Source organism: Triturus cristatus, chromosome 3_2 (assembly GCF_964204655.1).
Source record: "Triturus cristatus chromosome 3_2, aTriCri1.1, whole genome shotgun sequence".
Lineage (NCBI taxonomy): Eukaryota > Metazoa > Chordata > Amphibia > Caudata > Salamandridae > Triturus > Triturus cristatus.
The window spans coordinates 823,600,448-823,625,834 of record NC_140584.1 but is presented as its reverse complement, the minus strand read 5'-3'; positions in this window follow the sequence as shown (position 1 = coordinate 823,625,834).

The window sequence follows — 25,387 nt, the reverse complement described above, 5'->3', positions numbered from 1 at the left end:
AATGTGATCAACCCATGTATAAGCCACACAGCGGAATTTAATTCAGCAACAGAGAAAGGTAAAGGTTCTAATTTTTCAATGTGCAGTAATGAGTATGTAGCATCTTTCATGGACATGAACTGTTGTTTAGCAGTTAAATTAAAAGGAAGGAACAAAGATGAAGTGTTCATGTAATCCCAAGGGACTTTCCCAGCCTTTAACGTTTGCAACGTCCATGCAAACTGCATAATAGAACGCAATTGATTTTGACCATGATACAATACAGACAAATCATCCTGCACAATGTCTACCACAGATGAAACAATATTGTCTAAGGTATAAAGTCTGGAAGACAGGGTGTTAATGCTATTATCTATTACAGACAATACCTTTTCCATATTGGCTAGATCAATAGCACGTAATCTGGATGCAGCCTCAATTTGTGATAACTTCCAAACTTCGTTATAAACAGCATATACCCATCTTTTGGACCTGCCAACCGCAGGACCCTTAACAAAATCATTCAAATCTATTTTGTCGTTTAATCGTGCTAAATGAAGTTTAACTGATGCTAAGGTGGAATGTTGCAGCCAAGATTGGCATAACTTCCCTACGGAGTAGGTAGTTACAGTGTGAGAAGATTCAAAACGGGGGTCTACACGAACTTGTGTATACCCCTGCGCTAATCCAGAAACCGATGTTGACAGGAATCCGAACTCGTCTGCCACACCAACCACCCTTCTGGATTCAATTCAGAAATATTGAAGGATGTGTTGGAAACGTATGTCTGCAACGTAGCAAGGGACAGATCCGTATGATTACCCCAATTTGGATAAGCACCCAGACCCGGAATGGAGGGAGAATTTAATTTTTTAGAAGTAGCCAATCCAAAACAGGTAGTCTGAAAAATTGACAAATTTAAAAATAACATGTGATTCGGGATAAGACAGGCACGATGCAAAGCTTCTGTTCCCTGTACCTGCCATGGTTTAGAACCCCAAACCGATTTAAGATCGATAGTAGCTTTCCACAGATCATATCCTCCAATTGCCATCTCGTCCATAAAGGACTTGGAATACAACAATTTGGTGTGTGTCAGTCTAACTTTAGAAGCAGACTCAGGCGCAACCTTAAAATAAAAGGAGGCCGGATTTGACACTGAAATCAGAAAAATAAGTGAATTTGTCCACTAACGTGGCGGAGCTGCCCAGCCTAGGGGCGGGACAGTGTTCCCATTGTGTGAAATTTACAAAATTCCTAAACGTATTTGCTTTGTGTAGGAAATGCGTGCCATAATGTTGATAACAGAATTGCTCATCATAATTAGCAGTATCTAAATACAAATCCTCAGCATCAAATGCAGCATAATATTTCAAATCAGAAAACAGTGCTTCTATGGCTTGAACAACCCAGTCATCCGAGTGAATGTTCTGCTTAACTACATCACCCATAGAAACACGAAATACATTTGGCACATTGATTACTTCAGTGGGGCCATGAATTTGAAATTTTACAGCATCCCAAGCGATCCCATCACGCACCGGGCCAGGCAGTAATGTTCACAAAAGTCTGGTCCCTTTTCATGATATGTGATGAGGAGTGGGGGGCCAAAGTTCCATCAATTAGTCGAATTGTAGATCTTTCTTTCAGGTAGTGTCCATTGATAAGTCTAAAAAACACTACCACAAAGCCAATGGACATAAACAAAAAAATACATATGAGCACCAGCCAAATGTAAGTCCAAGGGGGAATTAAAAAATGTCTTTTGAACCAGGCCACCAAAATCGAAACTTTGGACGGGGCAATGCAAGTCATCGAATTAGAGTCAAAAGAGTCTTGTCAGTGGGCAACTGTTTTGGATTGTAAAACAGGCAATGTAACATCCGCAGGATAAGCATACTCAACATCTTCAGGTACACCACCAGGTGTCGGTGGCAATAAAGGACCAGTAACTGTATGCATCTTGACGGCAACCTCAGGCACGGTGTTAGAAGCTTGGGCCACAACAGAATTTCTCAGCGTCGAAGGGCAAGAAACTTCCGGTGTCATACTAAGAAGAATCGGCCACTCGCTGTAGCTTGACATTGTCAATAGAGATGTACCTGTTATCCTTTCGACCAGGAAGTGGAGGTAAAATGACTGTTCGTGTACCCTGTACTCCAAGCACTGGAACTGGTGCACGATGCGAGGGGCCGAACTCCTTCTTGTTCTCCACCTTCTCACGGACCAGATCACCAACTCGAGGTAGCCAGCCGACTACCGGAACCTGAAGCGCAGCATCAGATGAGGAGGGTACGTGTTCCTTCGCTAGACTGTCTCTGGCTTCTTGGAGAGTCTGCAATACAGCACAGTGATCATCTACGTCAAAGGGTGCGGCTGACGCCGCCATGTCTAGACCATCAAGGTCCGGGACAAACATTCGTATGCCAAAGAGCATCATGTATGGGGTCCGCCCACCCAGAGACCTTCTAGGGAGATTATTAAGTGCACGTTGCACGTCATATAAGTGGGCTAGCCAGTTCCGGTCAGTACCTAAAACCCTGGCTGTCAAAGATAGCTTTAAGTCACGGTTCATTCGCTCCACTACACTATTACCCTCAGGTCGGTATGGAGGCGAAAATTTGACTTGGAACACCAAATTTCTCATGGCTTCTTTGTACGCCTTAGAGGCGAACGCAGGGCCCTGATCAGAATGAAAGGTACCACATGCAAAACTTCCAACAAAGACACGCAAATCCTTTATGACAGTACGGGAATCAGCACTCCTTTGTGGCCACACCCACAGAAAACTTGTGCACTAATCTACTGCAACCAAGATGTATTTGTACGCAGTATCAGAGGTAAATGGACCGCAATGATCTAAATAAACACAACCCAGTGGTTTATTAGATATGTACAACTGAGTTTGTGGTGGGCGCGCCTCAGTTGAAGGTTTTATCTGCTGGCAAATGTCACAATTAAGAACATAAGCTCGGACTTGTTTATATAAACCGCACCACCAGTAACGTTGTTGTAACAGAGATACAGTAGCTGCAACGCCGGCATGCGCGGACTCCATGCCCTCGTGAGCTGCTAATATCAAAGATGGTCTGCAGTCCACGTTGGGAATCAATCTGTCACCAACGTCATTAATCCTCACTAATGGGACGTTATCAGGACTTAAGCGAAAATGGTAACGAGAAGGGAAACCTCTAGGAAATTTCGTTCCCTTCTCTGTAGCAGCAATAGCTGCCAAGATGTCATCATCGATCTTACTTTTGGATCTTGTAACTGCTGCTACTAAGTATGTCGCCACTGCTATTTTTGCTGCCTCGTCAGCCAGGCTGTTGCCGACAGCATGGACACCAACTCGTTGGTGACCAAGAGTGTGAATAAAATTCACGAGAGGCAGATGTTCTTTAAGTTCTGCCACTCGAACCCAAAGCGTTTTGTGCTTAATCGTGCTACCTTTGGAATCATGGTAGTCAGTCTGAGACCAAAAATGTAGATTGTCGTTGTATGATTGGACACAATAAAATGAGTCACTCACTATAAGAGTAGTGACTCGGGGATCAGCAAACACTAGCGCTAGTACCAGAGCATGAAACTCCGCCAACTGCGCGGTACAATCACCCAATGACTGCGTATGCACGACATCGGATTGGAAATCACCATTTACGAAAGTACCGACCACAATTGCGCAGGCCGCTGAATAGGCGTGCTTAGATCCAGTTGCCGGTTGCGCAGAACGGTCCATGTAAATGACACAATGGTAATCCTCGAGCCGGCGCAAAGACAGAGGAGCTGGATGAACGAATTCATACTGCAAAAACTCCTGAGTCTGAAGTGCCGCGTCAAAGATATATGTGACGTCAGACGATGTCAAGGATGTGGCCCATTGTATCCACCTTGGATGCAAAGCCTTAGAATTTGGTACACTAGCCTTCGTCTCCGCCTCAAGGGCAGGATACGGTGTTACCACCAACATGCGTTTACCTTGCGATAGCGCTCGTTCTTTCAGAATCGCCATCTGCACTGCCGTCAGAACTTTCTCGACAGCGGAAAATCGCAGTTTAGCCGAAGTGTACAAGTGAGATTTGTAGGCAATGGGGACGGTGTCGCCCTCATTGAACGTTAAGTATGTGAAACCCACTGCGCCTGGCACAATTCTTATGACCAGGTTAGTGTGGTTATCACGCGTCAGTAAGTATTTTGAAGCAAGAAGATCAGCTTGCAATGACTGCAATATAGCTGAATGCTCTGGCAGCCAACAAGATTTGCAAAAAGTAGGTTGTATCAGGGCATAAAGCGGCTTGATACGCTGGGCATAATCCGGAATGTAAGTTCGACCGAAATTCAGAAAACCCAGCAGAGATTGTAATTTCTTCAGTGTCGTGGGAGCACGTAGGCATGCGCATTTCTCTAGGAAGTGCGGAGCCAATCCTCGACCTTCATTGTTGAGTTCGTACCCCAAGAACAACACTGTATATTCCGCAATGTGAGACTTCGCAAAGTTCAATTTGTAACCGAAGTCTGCAAACAAAACAATAATGCGATCAACGCGACGGAGATGCGGTTCCAACTTGTCATCTGTGAGATAAATATCATCCACATACGAGTACGCATCAGGGTCTATGCTCTCTAACAGAGAGACCACGCGAGCGGCGAAGACACCAGGGCTGTTTTTATAGCCCATCGGTAATCTTTTGAAATGTTTTTGTTTGCCACCCGAGGTAAATGCCGTCCACTCACTACTAAGAGAGGACAGGTTATGGCTATGAAAGCCATTGGAAATGTCAAGTGTGGTTTTAAACCTTTTTCTCACGAGACTATCGACGAGAGCCGAACTGTGGGTATTTTGCACTGCGCATGTCCGGCAATGAGAGTTTAAATGCCGGTAATCCAAAACTAGGCGGTACGACCCGTCAGGCTTCGTCACAGTGAATAAAGGATTATTCATTGGTGACACACAAGTTTCAATTACTCCTTGATATTCCAATTGTTCAAGGATAGCCGCAACGTGGGGTCTTGCTTCGCGACGCATGGGATATTGGGGTTGTGGCTGGGGCGTGGACCGCAACGGAATTTCATGGCTGGGGGACAATTTATCCCAGCCTACCTGATTACGATACAGCGCAGGTGCAAGCACCAGAGCCCACTCCTCGGCGAACTTTTTAGCTTGGACCTTTGGCACTGTGTGCGCAAAGGACGGGAGGATTACCTCCTCTCCTCTAGGAGCTTCTAAAACGAAAGCCGGGGGCCAATCTGCCTCAGCTAATAGAATATCATATGAAGTGGTCAGATGATCCCAAAAAATCCCTTTAATCGTGCGTTGACTGTCACCTTCAATTAAAAGGACTATGTTATATAGTCTGTCAGGGGGAGCCACTCTAGTGTCAGCAGTTTCTACAGTAATGAACGTATCAGTTGCTGTCGCCACCAGATATGGACGCAGTGCTTGTCGCACTACTGTAACTTCCGCCGCGCTGTCGAGCAGCGTTAGTGCCCATGTCAGGTTCAGAAGCTGCGTCCGCACCATCTGTGGCATACCTCGCTGTTAGTGCAGCAACTTTCTTCTTCTGAAACGGGGGACGTTGACGCGCAGACTCGTCCTGCTTGCCTTTGCCGTCAGTCTGGCAGGGTTGCTCACGACCTTGGGCACCCTTTCCTTTCCCACGGTCTCCGCCACCGGATTGTGAAGCCGATGTTTCCTGTGAAGAACGAGGAGAGCGTTGTTCAGAAACCTGAAATCTATCAGGTGACTTAATACGAGATCGATCGCGCAGATCATATGTGCGTTCGTTAGACGACTGTACGGGTGAGGCAGGACGAGACCCCTGTTTCTGTTGCTGCTTCCCCTGTTTCTTTGCTCTCCAACTTTGTTTAGGAAAATTGGGGCGCTCGTCTTTAGTAGACGAGCTCACCTTAGTTTGCTGTACTATATCAGGAATGATTACAGTTGGTTTTACACCCAAAGCACTACGACCCACGGTCCTGTATGCCTTCGCAATTATTTTAGCGAACTCCTTGGGCTTGTCGACGTCATCCACGCGGTCCATCATATTTGCAACTTGGAACTGCATGGCATCTCCTTTGAGGTTGCCCATTACCATGGAGCATACCACATCGAAGCTGTCGACAAGCCTCATTCCCAATTCAATAGCAGCCTCCGCACCGTGATTCTCCTGAACCTTTTTGATGACGGACGGTAGCACAGACATAGACGGAGTGCCATAGCACTTCGAATAGGTCGCGGCAAAGACCTTACCCCAGTTAGTGCAATCGGCCATATCCGGGACCAGGTCTTTCGGCAAACTAATGGTGAGGATCCTGTGTTTCTCCACAGGAGTGGTATGCGGAAAAACCGCCTCCAGTTGGTCAAATTTCTCAGCAAGCCAGTAAGGAAATTCATCCTTATTTTGTGGGTGCTTGTCGACTACCGAATTAACCATAACAGGACTAATAACCACCACGTGGTGGTCCGTTGGTTGTCCCGCAACAGAAGGTACCCCCACCTGCACGTTGCGTGACACATACTGCACCAAAGCCCTATGAACGGTAATTAGGGCTGTGTGCAACACCCGCAACTCAGCCACGGTCACCGTGAGATAACGGGGATGAGGCGTAAAACCGGCCAGCACCGGCCATGTGGCCCCTGCAATAGACAACGGGCCCATTCTCGCCAGTGCAACCGAATGGGGAAGGGCACCATTAAACCAAATAGTATGCTGCCAGGCAGAGATTGGAATTTCTTGTGTCCTATACGGGGTATAGACTGCAGGCAGCTGTGTGGGAGTAAAGGTATGAAACGTATCATCGTCATCCACTACCGGAAAAGTCACCCATGAGTAAAACAACTCATACGGGTATGACGCATCAGCGCTCACCACAAAAATAACAGCCAACCCATCATCTGGCACCCCATACATCGTCAAATGACGGCGTAGAGGTGCACGACTATGCGCGGCTATGTCAACCGCCATTAGGACACACTAAAGAGAATCAACGATATCAACAGTAGCACTGGGGTTCAGTAAAAATAACCTTTTTAATGATCAAGCTTGAAGGAACCTATTAGTCGAAACACAGGTAGGTTAAACCGTCACTCCCGTCAACCGGAAACCAGAGTGAGGGAATTGTGGACTAATATAAGCACTACTAAGGCGTTTCAAATCAATAGACCAAACGTTAGGTGTGCCATGTTGCAGGGATTCTGCTTATGCACAGGAAACCAGGACCTCAGTGAATAGTGGTGTACCAAAAACTCACCTCAGAACCCAGAACCCCTTATCCGACCAGCATCAGTGTCCCATTCGTTATCCGAGGTTTATCTCGGCGGTCTCAATGTATAGACAACCCAGAACAAGCGACTTAGTGTATTTCTCAGGAATGGTGGGAATCAGAAATACCTGTTCGTAATTATTCTCGTATCAGTCCACAACAGAATAAACAGAGACACGGTAAAGTTTAAAGAGTTTATTTTATAAACCTCATGTCCTAAGATGCAGTACTTTGGCTAACATAAGCAGACAAACGATTAAAATTAAAACTATCAGCATAGTTACAATACCATAGAAAATGAAAGGAGTAATCATACTAAAAATGACAGTGGATCTCAGCCACCTTCCTTTCGCTAGCAAACTAATATTATTATTATTAGACTAGTAAAAGGTCTCTAGGCTTGAATGGGGAACCCCATACCATAAAGATCAGCTCAGTGAGATCGCATCGCAGGATCAGCTAGGCTCTGCTCCTGGGAAAGCTCTTCTTCCGAATGTAATGAAAACATGTAACACTGCAATATTAAAAGCTCCCGACTTTCAGGTATTTGCAGCTGTGTGCGTGTTATGGCTAAATAGTGGGCCGATCAACCTGAACCCAACAACATGCACCGTCTAGCGACCCAGACTGTTTCTTTACACGATGTACAGACCAAGGTGGCTGCTCACTGTTTGGGATGTGAACAACAGACAGTTCTCATGTGAAGCAAAGTCGAGCAAGCATTTCTCAAGTTAATAACATGTGACTACAGTGTTGTGTGCAAAAGCAGCAAAAGCGGCAAGATGGCTTTCTAACATCTAACGCGGTTGTGCTAACTTAGCATTGTACATATATAGATAACGAACTTCACTACAGTGCTGGATAGTAAACCATAATATTTAACTATTCCAACAAAAAAAACTTCAATAAAGGAAAATAATAAATAAACCCCCCTCCCTACATTTTTCTTTTAAACCCCAAAAATTAGATTATTCACAAAAAAAGAATTTACGTTTTTGTTTAATAATTAAAAAACAAATACAATTTTTTTCCAAAAAATAAAAAGAATGAATATTTTAAAATTGTCTATAAATATTACAAATTCATAAATAATAAAACAAATTGCAATTAATTTTAAAATATCTTCCAATTCATTTAAAAATTTCATCTTGTTTATAATTGTAAATAATTAATTCAAATATTATAAAAAATCGTAATAATTTCGAAATATTTACTTGAAAAATTTCACTACCACTTTTTTTCCGAAATATAAAGAAATTCAAAAATGTAAAAAGAAATTTTACAAAACAATTATTAATAATTTACTCCCCACCCTTATCCCCTATGAACCAAAAATCCCACTAATAAAATATATAAAAAATGTAATAATAATATAATTTTTTCATCTACATTTTTAAATTACTCCCCACCCTTATCCCCAATAAACCCAACATCCCGCCTCGGTACCCCCGCCATGCTAATGTGGCGGGGGTGAAAGGCCGACCGGCGGGGTGCTTTGGCGTGTGGATTGCCACCGCCGGTAGGGCGGTGGCGATCCCCACGCCATCCTAATAGACCCCTTAGTGTCAAGACAAGGCCTTTTCAGGCTCTTTAAACAACACATGGCTGGCATTTTTCTTTTGGTAACCCTACTTTATATTCCTTTTCATTAAATGCATTCTCACACTAAAGCAGTAAAAAGTAAAATCCACATGTACGGAATAGGCAGAGTGAGGGCCCAGGGGGTACTGGAAACAGAAAACAAACACCCTCTGTAACCAGTTTAAAAAGGTATGTAAATATGCAAATGGTCTTTAAAGATCTGTGAAAAACTCGATCTTTAACAGACGGCCGTATGCTGTCGGACTCGGTTTGGTCGGACTCCCATAGATGTCAATGGGAGCCGGTCGTACGACTAGTACATGGGCTCCCATTGACTGAATGGGTACGTCGCGGACAAGTGCACCCCCTACAGTGAGTACGAGTCGGTACCATCCGCACCATACATGCCTGTGTTCGGGAGACCCATGGGTCTCCCCCTGTGTCCGAGTCATAGGGCTGCGGGTGTCAGGGGGTCCGACGCGGACCCCCAAAGGCAACCACCCAGACATTTTGCGAGCCAGACACTATGGCTCGCATAGGCTGTCCGACGCGTGCATCGTACTGGCTCGGTCATGGATCGCATCCGTTGCACGCCACGGTTAGCTTACGATGTACGGAGCGGTTCGGACCCAGAAACGAGTCGGTTGGTGAATTTCATGGAGCTCGCATCGTACTTGCTCGCTCGTACAGCTGTACGAGTCGGCGGGAAACACGCATACGGCGCGTAGTTTTTCCGGCCGGATCGCTTTTGGTGCCCTTCCGATCCAGATCGGAATCGGCCCCTATGTATTAATTTATGATGTGACTTTTCAATCTTTATTCCCTTTAATTATCAGCCATGGATCATTCAGGCAGCCCCAGAACACAATTAAAAATTCTTTCTATTTATTTTTGCTGTTCCAAGTATGCACAGATAAGTGCTGAAAATAGGCTTTAGGGGACTGCTTATTTTTGTACTGCATGAGACATCAATATAATGAACTGGCAACCCTAAGTGCAAGACTGAAAGTTTGTTGCAGGATGAGCACAATATTTATTTCCTCCGCCCTCGATCCCTGGTTATTGAAAAATGCCATAAAAGCAATAGTTAAACTTATATCTGAAACCCTACGTCAGCCCTCAATAACATGCTGAGTTACTTCAAGTGTCTGGGAATGCACCCTGCATTAAGACAACTCACTCCACATTCTCGCCCTTCACTTTCACACTCACCCTGCACTCACAGGGATCACAATGTACTCACACTGATCACCATGCACTCACGCCACCCGCTCACCCTGCACTCACAGTGACTACACTGCACTTATGCTACTTGCCGTGAACTCACACCGTTCTCCCTCCTCTTACCCTGCGGTGACATGAGCACACCGCTCACTCTGCACTCACAATATTCTTGCGGTGTTCACCCTGTACCTCACTCTGCAGTCAAATAGCACACTACTCACCCTGCTCAAGTGACACTTCCCTCACCTGTCCCCCTCAATGCTCGCTGTGTAATTTCACTCAAACAAGCCCATCACTAACCATACATTCATTTGTCCCACTCTGTACTTACATCAGCACTCAAATTCATATGGTCATGTCACTCACCCTGCAGTCACCTCTCCCCCTACTCTAACACTGTCGCATCGCTCGCCGTGCACTCACATGGGCACTCCTGTCACCCACACAGCGCAGAGGGCTAATGTGCCTGCTACAAAAAATGTGTACTATGCAGATCACAGAACTGTTTGTTAGTAAACTACGGGTAGCCCTATAAAAAAGTGAAATGTTGGTCAGAAAGAGGCTATAGAGAGATGAGGTGCATTGTTGGCGAGTAGTAGTGAGGGAATTCATAGAGAAGGAGGAAATGGGAGAGGGGTCACATAAAAAGACTGTTGCACGGTGCGCAACACGTGTTAGGCCCAGCCCTGGCTGGGAGTCTTAGCCCCCCCAAAGTTCGGGTCTAGTTGCGCCCGTGGTTGCTTCCCACATCGGAATTACGTTTGCTGCCTGTTTTTCATTCCCCCATCTCGAGTTAGAGCTCTCTGATTGGAGTAGTCATTCAGAACCGCCAATGAGCGTGTAGTTCCTGCAGCAGAGCACTGCTTTGACGTCAGCACTGATGTTCCTCCAATGAACTGGGCAGCAGGAGAGATGCCAGGGAGTGCCGCAAATTTTGTATACCTAAAGCTGCAAAATACTTCAACTTTGTTGATGAAACAGCACTTTTTCACAGTTGCCTTTTGCCTCGTGGTTGCTGAATTTAACATCTGTTTGCTGCAGTTTGCCTTGCTCTTGAACCCTTCCCCCTCAAGGTTATCCTGGTTTGTACCCTCACAGCTACTGCATTTCACTGCAAGGAATTTACAACGGTTGTATCCATCCTGAAGATTCCATTCTCTGGCAGATAAGAGTGAAGAGCTTTTTCTTATATTTTTTTAAAGCCTCGCTCCTTTCCCCTTCATCCTACTACTAGTGGGATCGTTGGATGTTTCAAGGAGGAGCGGATTTGGCATTAATGCCATTAACGGTTCTCAGGACCCGAGTTTGAGTCCTGGCATCGGCTCAACATCATGTGATCCTGGGCAAAATCACTTAATTTACCAATGACTTACAAAAAAAGAATTTGACCTTGATTACAGTCGCTGGTGCTTGTTCAACATGTTCCAATCCCTAGAGCTGAGTCCACAAGCCTAATATAACAAATATTGTGAAGTATGCCTACCATCTGTCCTCACTTCTTTGGTAGACCAAATTTAAATGCTTTTGTGTGCAGCTATTTCTGAAGCTTTGGAAGGTGATCTTCTTTATAAGCCAACTACGCTAACAAATTGACTCTTGATGCTGCTAGAGAATAAAGATGTATATATCCTCTTGATTCACTTATATCACATGTGTATGATGTAAATGTCCCCTAGGCCTTCTTGGAAAACTGTGGCTAGCCTCCCACCGGCATAGCAACACCTGGCTATACTCCATGTAATCACAGATTTTTCAATTGTGTCAGAAAGCATGTTTTGTGGAACCCCTTTTTCTAATATCTTGTTTAGGGGCAAGGATGTGGCACAACAGTCAGAGCTGATGACTGTGGAGCTGGGGAACCAAATTCAATTCTTGGGGGTCTATTGGCCCGGCGGTGGAAATCTGACCGCGATCGAAACCCGGAACACACCGGTCCAATTTGGATTGCGGTGGTGACCGTGGCAGAGAGAAAATCCAACCTGAAGCTTTTTGGCCGGTAGCAATCCGCCCGCTGGCCTGGCGTGCGGTGCTGGACCACTATAATGCTGGCGGTGCATTGCCAGGCTCCGCCGACACGATTAGGATGCCGACTGTACCTAGCCTTTCCGCAGAGGTGGAACCAACATTGAAAGGCTGGCGGAGACTCATTCCGGGGGCCCATTGCAGGCCCCCAATGTGTTGGGGGGATGTGGGTGCACTGGGGTGTACCCGTGGAACTCCCCTACATTTCCCTGTACCAGGTGACAGGCACAGTGCAGTGCCTGCCATTCAGAGCAGGGATATGCAGGACATGCTCCTTTCAACATCGCAGTGGTGCTGCTGGCAACACCGCCCGCCACAATGTTAAAGGCCCTGATCGTACTGCCGCGGTCGGATTTCGACCGCGGAGCATACTAATTGGACCAGCGGTTATGCCGCGGTCCATGCGGGCGGTCTTTTCCCGCTACCATGGCTGTCAGGTGATTTTCCGACCACCATACTAATAGACCCCTTGGTGTCTGCTCAACATCCTGTGATTCTGGGCAAATCACTTAATCTTCCTGTGCTTAAAAAAATACATTTGTGCTTGTGTAATGTAAAAGATGCTCCTGTTAAGCGCTCCAATACCTTTGGGTCATGCTCGCACTATATAAAACTGCAAAGAATATTTTACAAAATTTTGTGAGCACTCCAGTTTCCAGGTACTGCTCAAGACTGGAAGTGGAGCACAACCTAAGGATGGCAGAAGCAAGAATCCATCCACACATTGACTGTCTCTGTGGAGAAAAACAAGCACACCCCTCACCTATGTTTTGGGAGTGTTTTTACTGATCTATCCTAAATTTTGTATTTTATATGAAAAATAAAGCACCAATGTAATTTTTTGTGCTAATGTTTTCTTGGAGACTTTTCATTTGAACTTTATAATAAGCACAAGCACTACAAAAACTTCACTTTACTAAAAACTTTTACTTTATTTAATATTATTTGCCCTATACGACCTGGGCTCTGCAGGAGGGAATGACCATCAATGATGCAGAGTACCAGCTTCCAGAACTTTTTGGTCAGGTGGTGGTGGTGGGGGGGCTCGACGTGTAAAGAGGTCTAGATGGGGGGGCTCAGCCGACAAAGGTTTAAAGACCTCTGGCCTAAATCCAGTGTACATATGTGAGATATGGGAGACTCAGAGGCCCCATGTTTTATTCTGCCGGGGGCCCCATAGTTTTGCGTTATGCCACTACTTTTGTGGGAGGGTGCACCAACAAAGATTGTCGCACCGGGTGCCACAAGCACTAAAGCTGTCCCTGCCAAGGTCGTAGCTATAATTTCTGCAGGCTAGGCTGTGGCCAAGGCCCTGAGGTAAAAGCACTTCAGGAGCTGAATGTAGGACAGACTAGTAGGAAGACATAACCTATAAACAGAGGGATTTTATTTTATTATAACCTGTGTTTCTGTACAGTTTTTATTTCACCATTTCCAGTTAACGTAGAATGGATAGAACCATTAGAAATGTCTAACATAACAAAACTAGTGTGCACTAATTGCAAAACCTTGCAGTGCCCCAATGTAACCTGTCAGAAAATGCTCCGAGCTGGAGCCTTGGATTAATTTCTCCCTCATTATTAGAAAAATAGCCTTTTCTTCCTAACAAGCTGTGATTTTCTATCTGTATGTGTGTATATGTTATTTATGTAGTGTGACCCTAGCCAAGGAGGCAGCAGAGCACTGTACAATGCCCAAGACAATATATATGTCTAAAAACCTGTGCCAAATTTATGATGGGTATATTTCATGCAACACAGAGCAGGAAGGGAAGTTCTGCACTGTGTTGCCTGAAACAGAAAGAGCACCACAGCACAGTATTTTCAAACATATGGTGCAGTTCTGCTCTGTCCTACTTTTGGGGTACTTGTACTGACTAGCGCTAAAAACACTGCGGCCAAAGTATGTTTTTTGTGCAGGAAGGGAAACCTATCCTTTGCAGCCATTTCCTCTTTCCATGTGTGCTGCAGAATACAGCACACATGCAAAGAGGAAGTAACGAGGAGGAATGATGATATCTCTTCTTCTTGCACCTACCTCAGATAGGCACACCATTTTGCACAAACAGTTGTTTATTAGTCTTTATTAATATGGGTTGACATCAATATGTGTGGAAACACCCAGGCGCCCATTTAACGCCTACCTGACCATTCTCTAACTTTGCAGTCAAAGACAAAGGGGCCGATTCCGATTCCGGTCGCAAATTGTAGCGACCGACACGGACCCGGACCGGATACCGACCGACACGGACCAGCGCTTATGACCTGTGCAGTGCGATGCAACGCATGTGAATTACAACCGACACGTACAGAATACAAGCCGTATGACCGAGCCGTAGGGAAAATAGTGAACCGGCCGGAAAACCAACGTGATTTTCACAGACCGACACGAACCCGGAATGAACCCGAACGACCCGAACCCGCGATGTCCGATCCGCGCAGTACGATGCAATGCGTGTAAACCCAGACCGACTCGCACGGAGACCAAGCAGCACAACCGACACGCACAGAAAACCGGGCCCACAAGTAATAGAGATCTCCGCGACCGACGCGTATGAAACACAGAAGATAGGCAGCGTGAACTATGCGGAGAAGCCCGCACGAGCCAACATCAGCGTCCGTTTCCGTCAGATGAACGTCTCCTTCATGCCTACAAAACCCTAAGGAAAAAAGACAAAAAAAGGACCAAACAAGCAATGACAAAGCCAATAAATATCAAATAAAAAAAACCTGGGACAAAGACACACCCACAACTCTAAATATATAAAGGACAACAATCACTACCATGATCCCTTGCAAACAGGAGACACAGCCAGCAGCAAACACCATTACACAGCAACCACAGACACACTCACAACTCACCCATAACACAACTCACACACCATCAGCACCTCATCCAAAATCACACACACATACAGCCAGCAAAACCAACACCAACCCACCCTCACTTGCACCCTCACACACACATCCCTCACCACCACCACCCATCACCATGCCCCCAAAGAAGAATCCAAAGTTCACAGATAGTGAGTTAGAAGTGCTGGTAGACGAAATCATCAGAGTAGAGCCACATTTGTTTGGTACATTGGTCCAAAGAACCCCCATGTCACAGAAAACCAAGAAGTGGGCGAGGATTGTGGACAAGGTGAACGCTCAAGCACCAGCAAGGCGCACAAACGACGATATCCAAAACAGGTGGTATGACGTGCGCAGGAGGGTCAAAAAACTCATTGAAAAAGATCATGCCCTGAGTCAGTGCACCGGCAGTGGCCCTCCTGCCAAACCAGTCTGCTTCAGGACCTGGGAGGAGAAGGTGCAGGACATCCTACCACCAGAGAGCGTCCATGGTCTAACAGACATACCAGAGCCTGGTGAGTACACAAACAACATACCCAAGATTGTGTGGCAAGGTGACAGTGAAACCATGCACCGCAAGCAAAGCTACAGTAACCAATAATCATCCCAAGATGTGTATGCCAGTCAGACAAACACAATACCTGCCATCTCATAGTGACTTGGAACTGTGTCATGACATGCACCAACCTACAAACAAATAGAGCAAGGCAGTGGCACAAAGCTAAATAGACACTGCCAACCAGTTTGCCACCACAAACACACTACTTCACAGTGCAGCTGACTGACAGGAAGGAATAGTGGGGATGCAGGTGAAGTGAGTGTAGCCAAAAGCATGATGGGGTTTATAGTCACAGATAATGCTCCCCCTCCCAATTGGCCCATCAAGGCCTCTCTGAAACATGCCCACATCACAGGGAGTGGAAAATGACTGACAAGATGGCTGACACTGGGTCCTGCTGTGCGGAGCACAAGGCCCTGGTAGGGCATGTGTGCAAATCAGAAGCAGGACACCACTGACTGACATCCTGAAAGACAACTTGCACGCCCTCCAATGGAAGCAGGTTTCATGGTGGGATATCTGGCCGAGTGGGAAGGAGGACTGACAGCTCTAACCATACTTACCAGCATGTGGAGACACCCCCCCTCAACACAAACTCCACACAACTCACCGGGTAGAATGCATTGACCCACACCTCTGTGAAATATCATCAAAAGATACCCCGTACTGGGTGCTGCTGTGTGAAGCACAGGGGCTCTCTTTGGACTTGTAGCCAAACAAACACCAGGGTTTCACAGTCAGCCATCTTGCCATTGCTGTCACACCCGTTCACAGCGAAGCAGAGTCAAGAGGGAGGAAGTATGGGCATGCTGGGAAGGGGGGTGTAGCCAAGAGTATGATGGGAGTCGCAGTCACAGACAATCTACACCCACCCACATGGCCCAGCAAGCATACACTGAACCATGCTTGCCTCACAGGGAGTGGGAAGGGACTGACAAGATGTCTGACACTAGGCTCTGTTGTGGGGAGTACAAGGCCCTGCTGGGAAATGGGCAACAACAATATCAAACTCTGTCCGTGACAAGCTGGAAAAAAGCAGTGTACAGGCAGGCATCTGTTCGTACAGTAGAAAATGTCATGTTTGTGAACCATTGATGCCTGTAGAAACATAACTCACATTGTGTGTCTCTCCCAAACACAGGTGGTGCTGGGGACCCAGCACCAAACGAAGAGGATTCCCAGTCCCAGACCCTGGTGGACACTGAGCTCTTTGGTTTGACTCTGTCTCTGTCCTCTTCGGATGACGACGACCAACCTGGCCCCTCCAGTGTGAGTCATCATGCAGCACCAGCAGCATCAACATCTGCACCCCCTGTACCCACACCTCCAGCATCTGGAAACTGATAGGGCACCCCCGCCAACACGGACAGACCAAGGCCACTGAACACCCACAGCACAGGGACACAGGACCCACCGGAAGCTACAGCAAACACCACCAGCAACACCACCCAAGGGGTCCCAGTGTCACCTGTGCGTCCCGCCGCTGGTTTTGCCCATGTGGATAGGGGGCTGCGAGGGGTGGGAGGCAGAGGACGCGCCTTGCAGAAGGGTCTGGACTGCATGATGACCCCCAACTGGCACGCATCATAGATGCGTACCAGGATAGCACCGGAGGATTTGGCCAGGTAGTGGGAATCCTCAAGGACATGCAACAGGAGCAGGCTGGCCACCATGCCCGCATGGAGGCAAAGTGGGATGCCCTTACTGCGGTGCATCGGGACATACTCTAATGCCTCCGCCAGATCAACACAAACCTGTCCACACCTCCCTGTGTGGCCACAACATCTGTTGCAACACCATCTGCCAGTGCCACAGGGGGGAGGAGGACTCTGGCGGAGAGTCCCCTGCACCGCAGAGGCCTGCACCTGAGGATCCCTCCCAGGAAGAAGAGGGGTCGTCCGAAGGACATGTGAGAGGCAAATGTCCCAGCACATCCTCCAGGACCTCTAAACCTGTTCTGGACAATGTTCTTTGTGCGCAACCCGTTCACCTTGTCCAATCACACACAACTCGCCCACATGACATGGAGGGTTCATGTTGGGCCAATGTAGCAGATGACTGTGGACTTTACTCTGGACATTTCATCTACCAGCACTTCCAACTCTAATGTGAACTTTGGATTCCAAAACAAATGTACAGCACCCACCATCCTGTGCACTTTCCTCACACATGTTCGAAAATAAATTCACCAGTACACCAAACTTGCCTCTGTTGTGATTCCAAATTGTCATGTGTCATGGAGATATCGATCTGCTACATAACACAGTGCATGCCAAATACTGCAACAATGTGACCAACGTTAGGTGAGTCATGGTGATGTGACACATGTGAGGGAGACACACCACTATGGCAACACAACACATACTCACCATGGCCATGTTACTCATCCCACACAATGATGTTGACCTGAAACACATAGGTATGCACAAACACAATACCTATCCACAGTCAGTGGTAACAAGTCCACAGGTGAGGTAAGCAAATGTCATTCAGATGTGGGAAGACAGACAACGCACCTAACAAAGCATAGCACAGGTTCATTACACATCAGCAACATGTTTATTCAAAAATAGTTGCAAGGCAATGTACGTTAATGTGGACACACGGTCACAGAGTGTCTGAGAATTGTAGTGCAGGGGTGTGTGGCACATCACTTGTTGTCAATTGACTACTCCCGCACTGGTGTCGGATTCTGGGTTTTGGGGGTCAGTGTTGAACAAACAACAGGCAAATTACCCTGTGAAGGACAGACACAAGACACAGTCAAAAGCTCAGCAGAACAGGAGAGAAATGCAATACACATTTATTTATTTATTTATTTATTTAAACTTATAACGCGCAACAGCTACCCACAGTGGGTTTCCCGGCGCAGAGGGATAGACTAAAGAAGAGAACGGACCATTGTTAGCAGCTCCCTGAGGCAATTAAATACCCATGCAAATCAGCAGAATAAGAGCGTTTTTAGACGTTTCCTGAATGCAAGAAAATTAGTCTCATTTTTCAAGGAGGAAGGTAGCGTATTCCAATATTTGGGGGCGCGATGGGCGAAAGCCCGCCCTCCCATTTTAACAAGTTTGAATCGAGGAATGACAAAATCACAATTAGCAGACGATCTTAGTGTTCGAATTGGTGTGTAAGGTTGAACGAGGTTGCGCAGATACATTGGAGCCGAGCCTTGCTTGATTTTAAAAAGATAGCATAAGGCTTTAAAGTTAATGCGGCTGGGAATCCTAAGCCAATGTAATTCGCGTAGAGCCTGCCTAGCTGATTGTCTTCTCGGGATGTTACAGAGAAGACGGGCAGCAGAGTTCTGGACAACCTGAAGTTTGTTGACAGTGGCCGCATCGGCACCAAGGTAGAGGACATTTCCGTAGTCCAGGCGGGAAGTTACCAGCGCCTGTGCGACGGTTCTCCTAGTAGATGGAGGCAGCATCCATAGAATTTTCTGGAGCCATCGTAGAGTAGTAAAACAGATGGCGGCCACCTGAGTGGCCTGCTGTCGCATAGAGAGTTTATCGTCTACAAGGAAGCCAAGATTGCGGGCCACTGAAGAAGGCTGTGGGAGAGGTCCCATCTCGGTAGGCCAATGTTGGGGGCCCCATAGATCTTTCTTTTTCCCGAAAATAAGAATTTCGGTTTTGTCACCGTTTAGCTTAAGGAGATGCCTTTGCATCCACCCAGCTATACGGGACAACCCTAATTTCAAAACCGATATGTCGTTGCTTTCACAGCTGGAGAGGGAAAAAACAATCTGGGTATCATCAGCATATGAAAAGATGGTCAGCCCAGCGTCTTCTGCTATGGAGGCAAGGGGTCTTATATAGATATTAAACAGCAGAGGGCTGAGTATAGACCCCTGAGGAACGCCATATGCTGATGTATAAGTGGAAGAGGAGGCTTTCGTAGAAAAGACCTGGAAGGTGCGCTCACTTAAAAAGGAGGCAATCCATGCTAAAGCTGGACCGTCCAGTCCCAGGGAACAGAGAGAGCTAAGAAGAATGGAATGAGACACAGTGTCGAACGCCGCACTTAAATCCAGAAGGATAAGCGCCGATGTTTCACCGCGGTCGACACTGTGTCTTAAACTCTCTGTAACTCCAAGAAGGGCGGTCTCAGTGGAATAATTAGCACGAAAACCAGACTGAGATGGGTGCAGAAAGTCTGACGATTCCACTAGAGTGTATAGTTGGGTGTTAACATGTCTCTCCAGCACTTTAGAAAGTACGGGTAGCAACGATATCGGCCTGAAATTGGCGAGATTAGACGCATCTGCTCCAGCCTTTTTCAGAAGTGGGACAACCATTGCGTGTTTCCAGTCCCGCAATACCTGGGATTCACGTAGTGAGGCGTTTAAAAGTCTCATAAGAACCCTACGAGGTGTGAGATCTAATGATTTCAAGATTTTTGCAGGAACAGGATCACGAGGTGAGCCCGAGCGTATACTATTTAAACAGATGGAGAATGAAGTGTCGTCAAACAATTCCCATTGTGTCAATTTTACCCTGGGAGGGGACAAATCAATATCTCCAATCAGTTCAGGACGCAATTCTTCTGAGTTCGAAGGGGGGCTCATAGAGTCGTAGATCCGTTCAACCTTGGCTATAAAGAATTGAGCGATAGAGTTACACTGAGCCTCGTCTAGTGCTGGAGGAGTTGGAATAGTATCAGCTCCTGTCAGTTTTTTAACAACGGTAAAAAGAGTACGAGGACAATTCTGGGCTTGAGTGACAGTGTCCGCAATGTAAACCGCTTTGGCGGTTTTACATTTTTGATGGTAATCTCTTAGAGCTTCTTTATAGACAGACTTCGAAGAAACTGAATAAGATAGTCGCCATTTCCGCTCCAGGGCCTTACATTTAGTGCGCAGGGCTTTCAAATCAGTAGAAAACCATGGCGCCGGAGGGCGGTGTGATCTGACATGAATAGCAGAAGGCGGAAGAAGAGTAGTCACAGCGTTTGTAAGCCAGTTAGAGACGGCTGTGTTCATCTCACCAACTGAAGCCATGCATTCCTTGGGGCAAGTATTGGAGAGATGATGATTAAATCCATTAATATCAAGTTTCCCCCAGCGATAAATAGGAACACCCTTGTGTTTATTGTGACACAAAACATGTCACAATAAACCTACACAAAAACAAGTTAGCAGTACTACCCTATTGTGGAGTACACACCACCTGAATGGAAACATCACTGCACGCATCCAGTCAAGTGGCACACAGACACACTCAGACAGCAACAGAGTAGCCACAACACATTCCAGGCTAACTCCATACATTCACATAACAACCTTGGAAATTCACATTCTGGTGAAGAAGTTGTTGACGAGCTGTGAGCGGACGTCACCCTCATCCTCATCATCACTGGCATCTTGGCCCAGGCTGGGATCCTCCACAGGTGCCGGAGGTTGGTCATCGTCATTGTCATCCTGGATGAGAGGCACCTTCTTCTGCACTGCCATGTTGTGTAGCATGCAGCATACAAGGATTATTTTGCACACCTTTGCAGGTTCATATGGGAGGGCCCCTCCGGTCTTGTCCAGGCAGCGAAAGCGGCTTTTCAAGAGGCCGAATGTCCGCCCAATCACCCTCCTGCTCCGACCATATGCTTCATTGTAGCGCATCTCGGCTGGTGTCACAGGGTTCCTGAGGGGTGTTAGCAACCACGGCATGTTGGGGTATCCGGAGTCACCTACACACACAAAAATTAAGAAGTAGCTGAGTTTTGTAGGTGTGCGGAATACAACATTGACAAACACACACAATGATAAACAGTTGGTACACACCGACAAGCCAGGCATGCTGAGCTGGCATCTGTGACATCAGCGTTGCAATGTGACTACTCCTCATTATGTGGGCATCGTGCGCAGAACCAGGGAATCGTGCACACACATGTGTGATACACATGTCTGCAAGACATACCACCAGAACAATGATCGAGTGGAAATGTTTCCTGTTACGGTATGCCTGCTCATGTGCCTGTGGTGGTATCAGGGCCACATGTGTCCCATCAATCGATCCGATGATGTTCGGCATCCTCCCCAGTGTATAAAAGGCATCCTTTATTTCAGGGAGTTCAGCTGGGCTAGGGAACTTGATGTACAGGTCAAGGAAATGCAACATCCCCTCCAAGACATCGCGTAGCACACGACTAAACATAGTTTGCGACATCCCACCTGCCGTAGCCACAGTGTACTTGAAGGTACCAGTAGCAAAGAAGTGCAGGGCTGCCATCACCTTCACCTCTGGGGTCGGTGCTGTAAGGTATGTCTGGCCAGGTAGCAGATGTGTCAGCAACTGCTCCGCCAACTCCTCAATCAGTGGTCTGGTGAAGCGGTACCATCGGTTGCAGTCACGTTCCTGCATGGTTGCAAGGTCTGGGAACGGTCGATGGACAGCTGGTGTCCTGCAGAACAGAGATGAACAAAGGAAGATTGTCGGTTCATCCACCCATGTGGCCATGACCAGGCTCAATATCACATGATACATCATGACATTACACAATGTACTGAGGTGTGTACTGTTGGGCATGGACACATATGTCACCTACATGACCATCACCTCACATCTCAATTCCACATGTCCACATGAGTCTCATGTAGTGCAATGGCCAATCATCAGGCTGTTCTGCTGTGACGTTACAAACACACACCACAGTGACAAGTGAGGCCTGATGTCTCCCAGGCATCACAGATCTTTGCCATGCAGATACCCAGGGTCCCTGTATTGCACATCGACACTGGCATGGGCATGGCGTATCACGTACACACCACAAGGCAAGACATGTGATCTGTGTGTGCCCTTGATATGTGTTGCAGTTGCTGGTCTGACTCGCCACATGTGGCAGGGGTATTTCAAACAAAACCATGCAGCAGGGGACTCCAATTTGTGGGCCTCAGGAGTATGTATATCAAGCATGTCACACTTGCTTAGCCACCTGACTACTGTCCAGGGCCAAACACTGTTTCACGTAGACCTGGGCAGTCATGCCTCCTCAAGGGCATCTAGAAACACTCTGTAATCCCACTCCTGTGTATCCACTTACAGGTTGTGCTTAGTGACATGTGCCTTCAGGTGTCTGCCTCTGTGTCATTATGGTGTGGCTTCCTGTTAGGTACAACTGGGTGTCCATGATTTTGAGGGTCAGCAGGACATCTGAGATGTGACTGTGAGAGACAAGACCTGTGTGACATATAGGTGTGTGATCATCTGACAGCGCACAATGGTGTATGCAACTGTGTACTTCAGGCAGCTGAGTTACATGCACGGCAGACTGTGATGTGCTAATGTACATGGAGTTGTGTTTGCAGAGACACATATGTCTGATTTGCATGATGTGTGGTCTTCTGGGTCCTTGATATGTTGTTTGCAGAGTTAGCTTTATGCCTGAGCTATGATTGTGACACAGTGCATACTGTTATTGTTGGATGCCCTGCCCCTATGACAGGAGACAGTGTTGACTGACTTTCCAGGCATGCCAGTGCCATGGCAATTAATTTGCTATGAGTGATCCTGCATTGTGTTCAAGTGTACACCATGCACCCCATTGTGGCATTGACTATCAGGACATGAGAACATCATAGTGTGTGTTGCTGGCATGCATCACAAGCATGTGAAATGAGTCTCTGCCCATCCCTTCATCCGAACACCTGTACTGAGTCAGTGGTAAGAGATGTGCTGTGTGTATAGTGACATACTCCTACATGTTCACTTGCATGTCCAACTGATGTGTGGGTGGTGCATGTCGGGACATTGGGGTACTAGCATCCAACATGCAACAGACATATGGGTGCAAGTCAAGAAGGGATATGTGTGCCATGGTTGATGTTGAGAATGACAATTGGCTTATTATAAACAGTGTTGGCACTTTGAGCAGTGTTCAGTTGATGATGCCAGACCTTGCCCTGTGATGTGATGTACTCACTGTGGTGTGTGCAGTCAGTGCAGGTGACTGATGTTGTTCTCTTTCTTCCTATTCCTATCCAGATACATCCACGGCCACAGGAGGGGACAGCTCCACGGACCAGGAGGAGCCACAGAGCCTGACAGGGACAGAACGAGAGGAGTCGGGGGGACCCAGTGGCACGGAGGGCGAGTAGAGCCACACCGAGGAGTCGTCAGCACCATCCCCCCCAGCTGAGGGCCACAGCAGCTCTGAGGATGACTCCCTTGTGGAGGCGGGTGTCAGCAGCCACCAAACCCCAGCGAGTGAGGCTGTCCCCGCCACCGCCCCTACCACAACCATCACCACCCTCCCATCGGCTCCCATCCCAGAGGTCCATGGAGGCTCCCGAGTAAGGGAGCATGTCTCCTTTGTGCCAGGCACCGCACCCCCTGCCCCTGTGTCCCCTGCTGCCCTGAGTGAGGAGTCTGTGGACTTACTTAGAAAGATCCATGTAGGGCAGACATCGATGCTGAGTGTCCTCCATGCACACACCACTCTGTTGACACAACTGGAGGGCATTTCATCAGGCATGTCTGCCCTACAGAGGACCAATCAGTCCGTGGCTTCCTCCCTGACGGCAGTAGTGTCCCTCCTCCAACAGTCCCGCACCCCTCCTACCTCTGCACCACCCACGATTCCTAGCAGCTTACCTGTCCCAAACACACACACACCTGCACATTCTCACACAGCCACAGACACGGGCAGCACACAAACATCCAAACGAAGGGCTAGACATGCACACAAGCAAGCCCAGGGGACTGATTCCACACTCACAGGGGATGGTTTGCAGACACACACACAGTCATCCACAATCACTCCGCAGTCCTCCGAAACCTCTCCCTCCCAGCCCCCTTCCCTTGCCTCACCTGCAACCCCATCTCCACAGAAGCTCTTCCTCTGTGACCTTGGCCGCTTCCCCACCAACCCAGCAGATCCAGATTACAAGGGAAAAAGGAAGTCCCCACACACAGAGGGGAGTGCCCCTCACATCCGGACACCCTACCCTAGGCGCAGTCAGACTGAGGCCCCCACCCGCAAGTCCCCCCAGAGCAGGAAGAGCAAGACCCCACCACCGCCAAACAGCTCCAAGGCAAAGTCTCCGTCCTCCATCCCCCAGGCCACCACTCCAGAGGTTCCCCCGCCACACCCTGCCCCGGGTTCCCCCACCCACAGATACACCATCCCCAAAATGCTGAGGCCCTCCCCCCCCTACCACTTGCTCCTCCACACCCGGTCAGACGGTTAGTGCCACTGATGTGGGACCATGTCCCTCCCCTCTGTCCTGCAGACCTCACCTGCACCCCATTACGCTCACATGGATTTAGGCACTGCAGTGGAGTCCACGACCACCCCGTCTGACTTGGGCACTGCAGTGGGGACCCAATCCACTCCATCTGACCTGCCCACTGAAGTTGTGCCGGCACCCACCCCATCTGACTTGTGCCCCACAATTGTGACTGCACCCACCACTCCAGTCAGCTTCACTGCAGTTGCAAGTGACTCTCCTGCATCCACCACCCCTTCACTGCCTTCTTCTGCTGCGCCCTGATCCTGTCCCTGCGGTGCCTGGCCTGCCCCCATGTATGCCTCTCCGAGGTGATGTCACCTGTCCTTCCAGTGCAGGCAAGCAACATGTGACAGTTGTCACTCAAGTTCACTCCTTGTAATTTGATAATGGACTGGCCATTGGCCTTTTGTTTGAACGGACGTTTCAATTTTCATATGCTGAATAAAGCTTTTTTCTTTATCCTTGTGAACTTGATTTAGCTGTACATTAGGTTGATGACGTTTAGCATGCCTTTGCACCTGTAATGCTTGGCTTCCAATGTTGAATACTGAGGTGTTGATGTGAGGTACTCCATGTGGTCCATGAGATATGTATCCTATTCTGGTCGGTATCCATTTCATCCTCTGCAGCTAACTGGGTGTGTCATGATCAACAATTTGTGGACCTCTCTGTGAACAT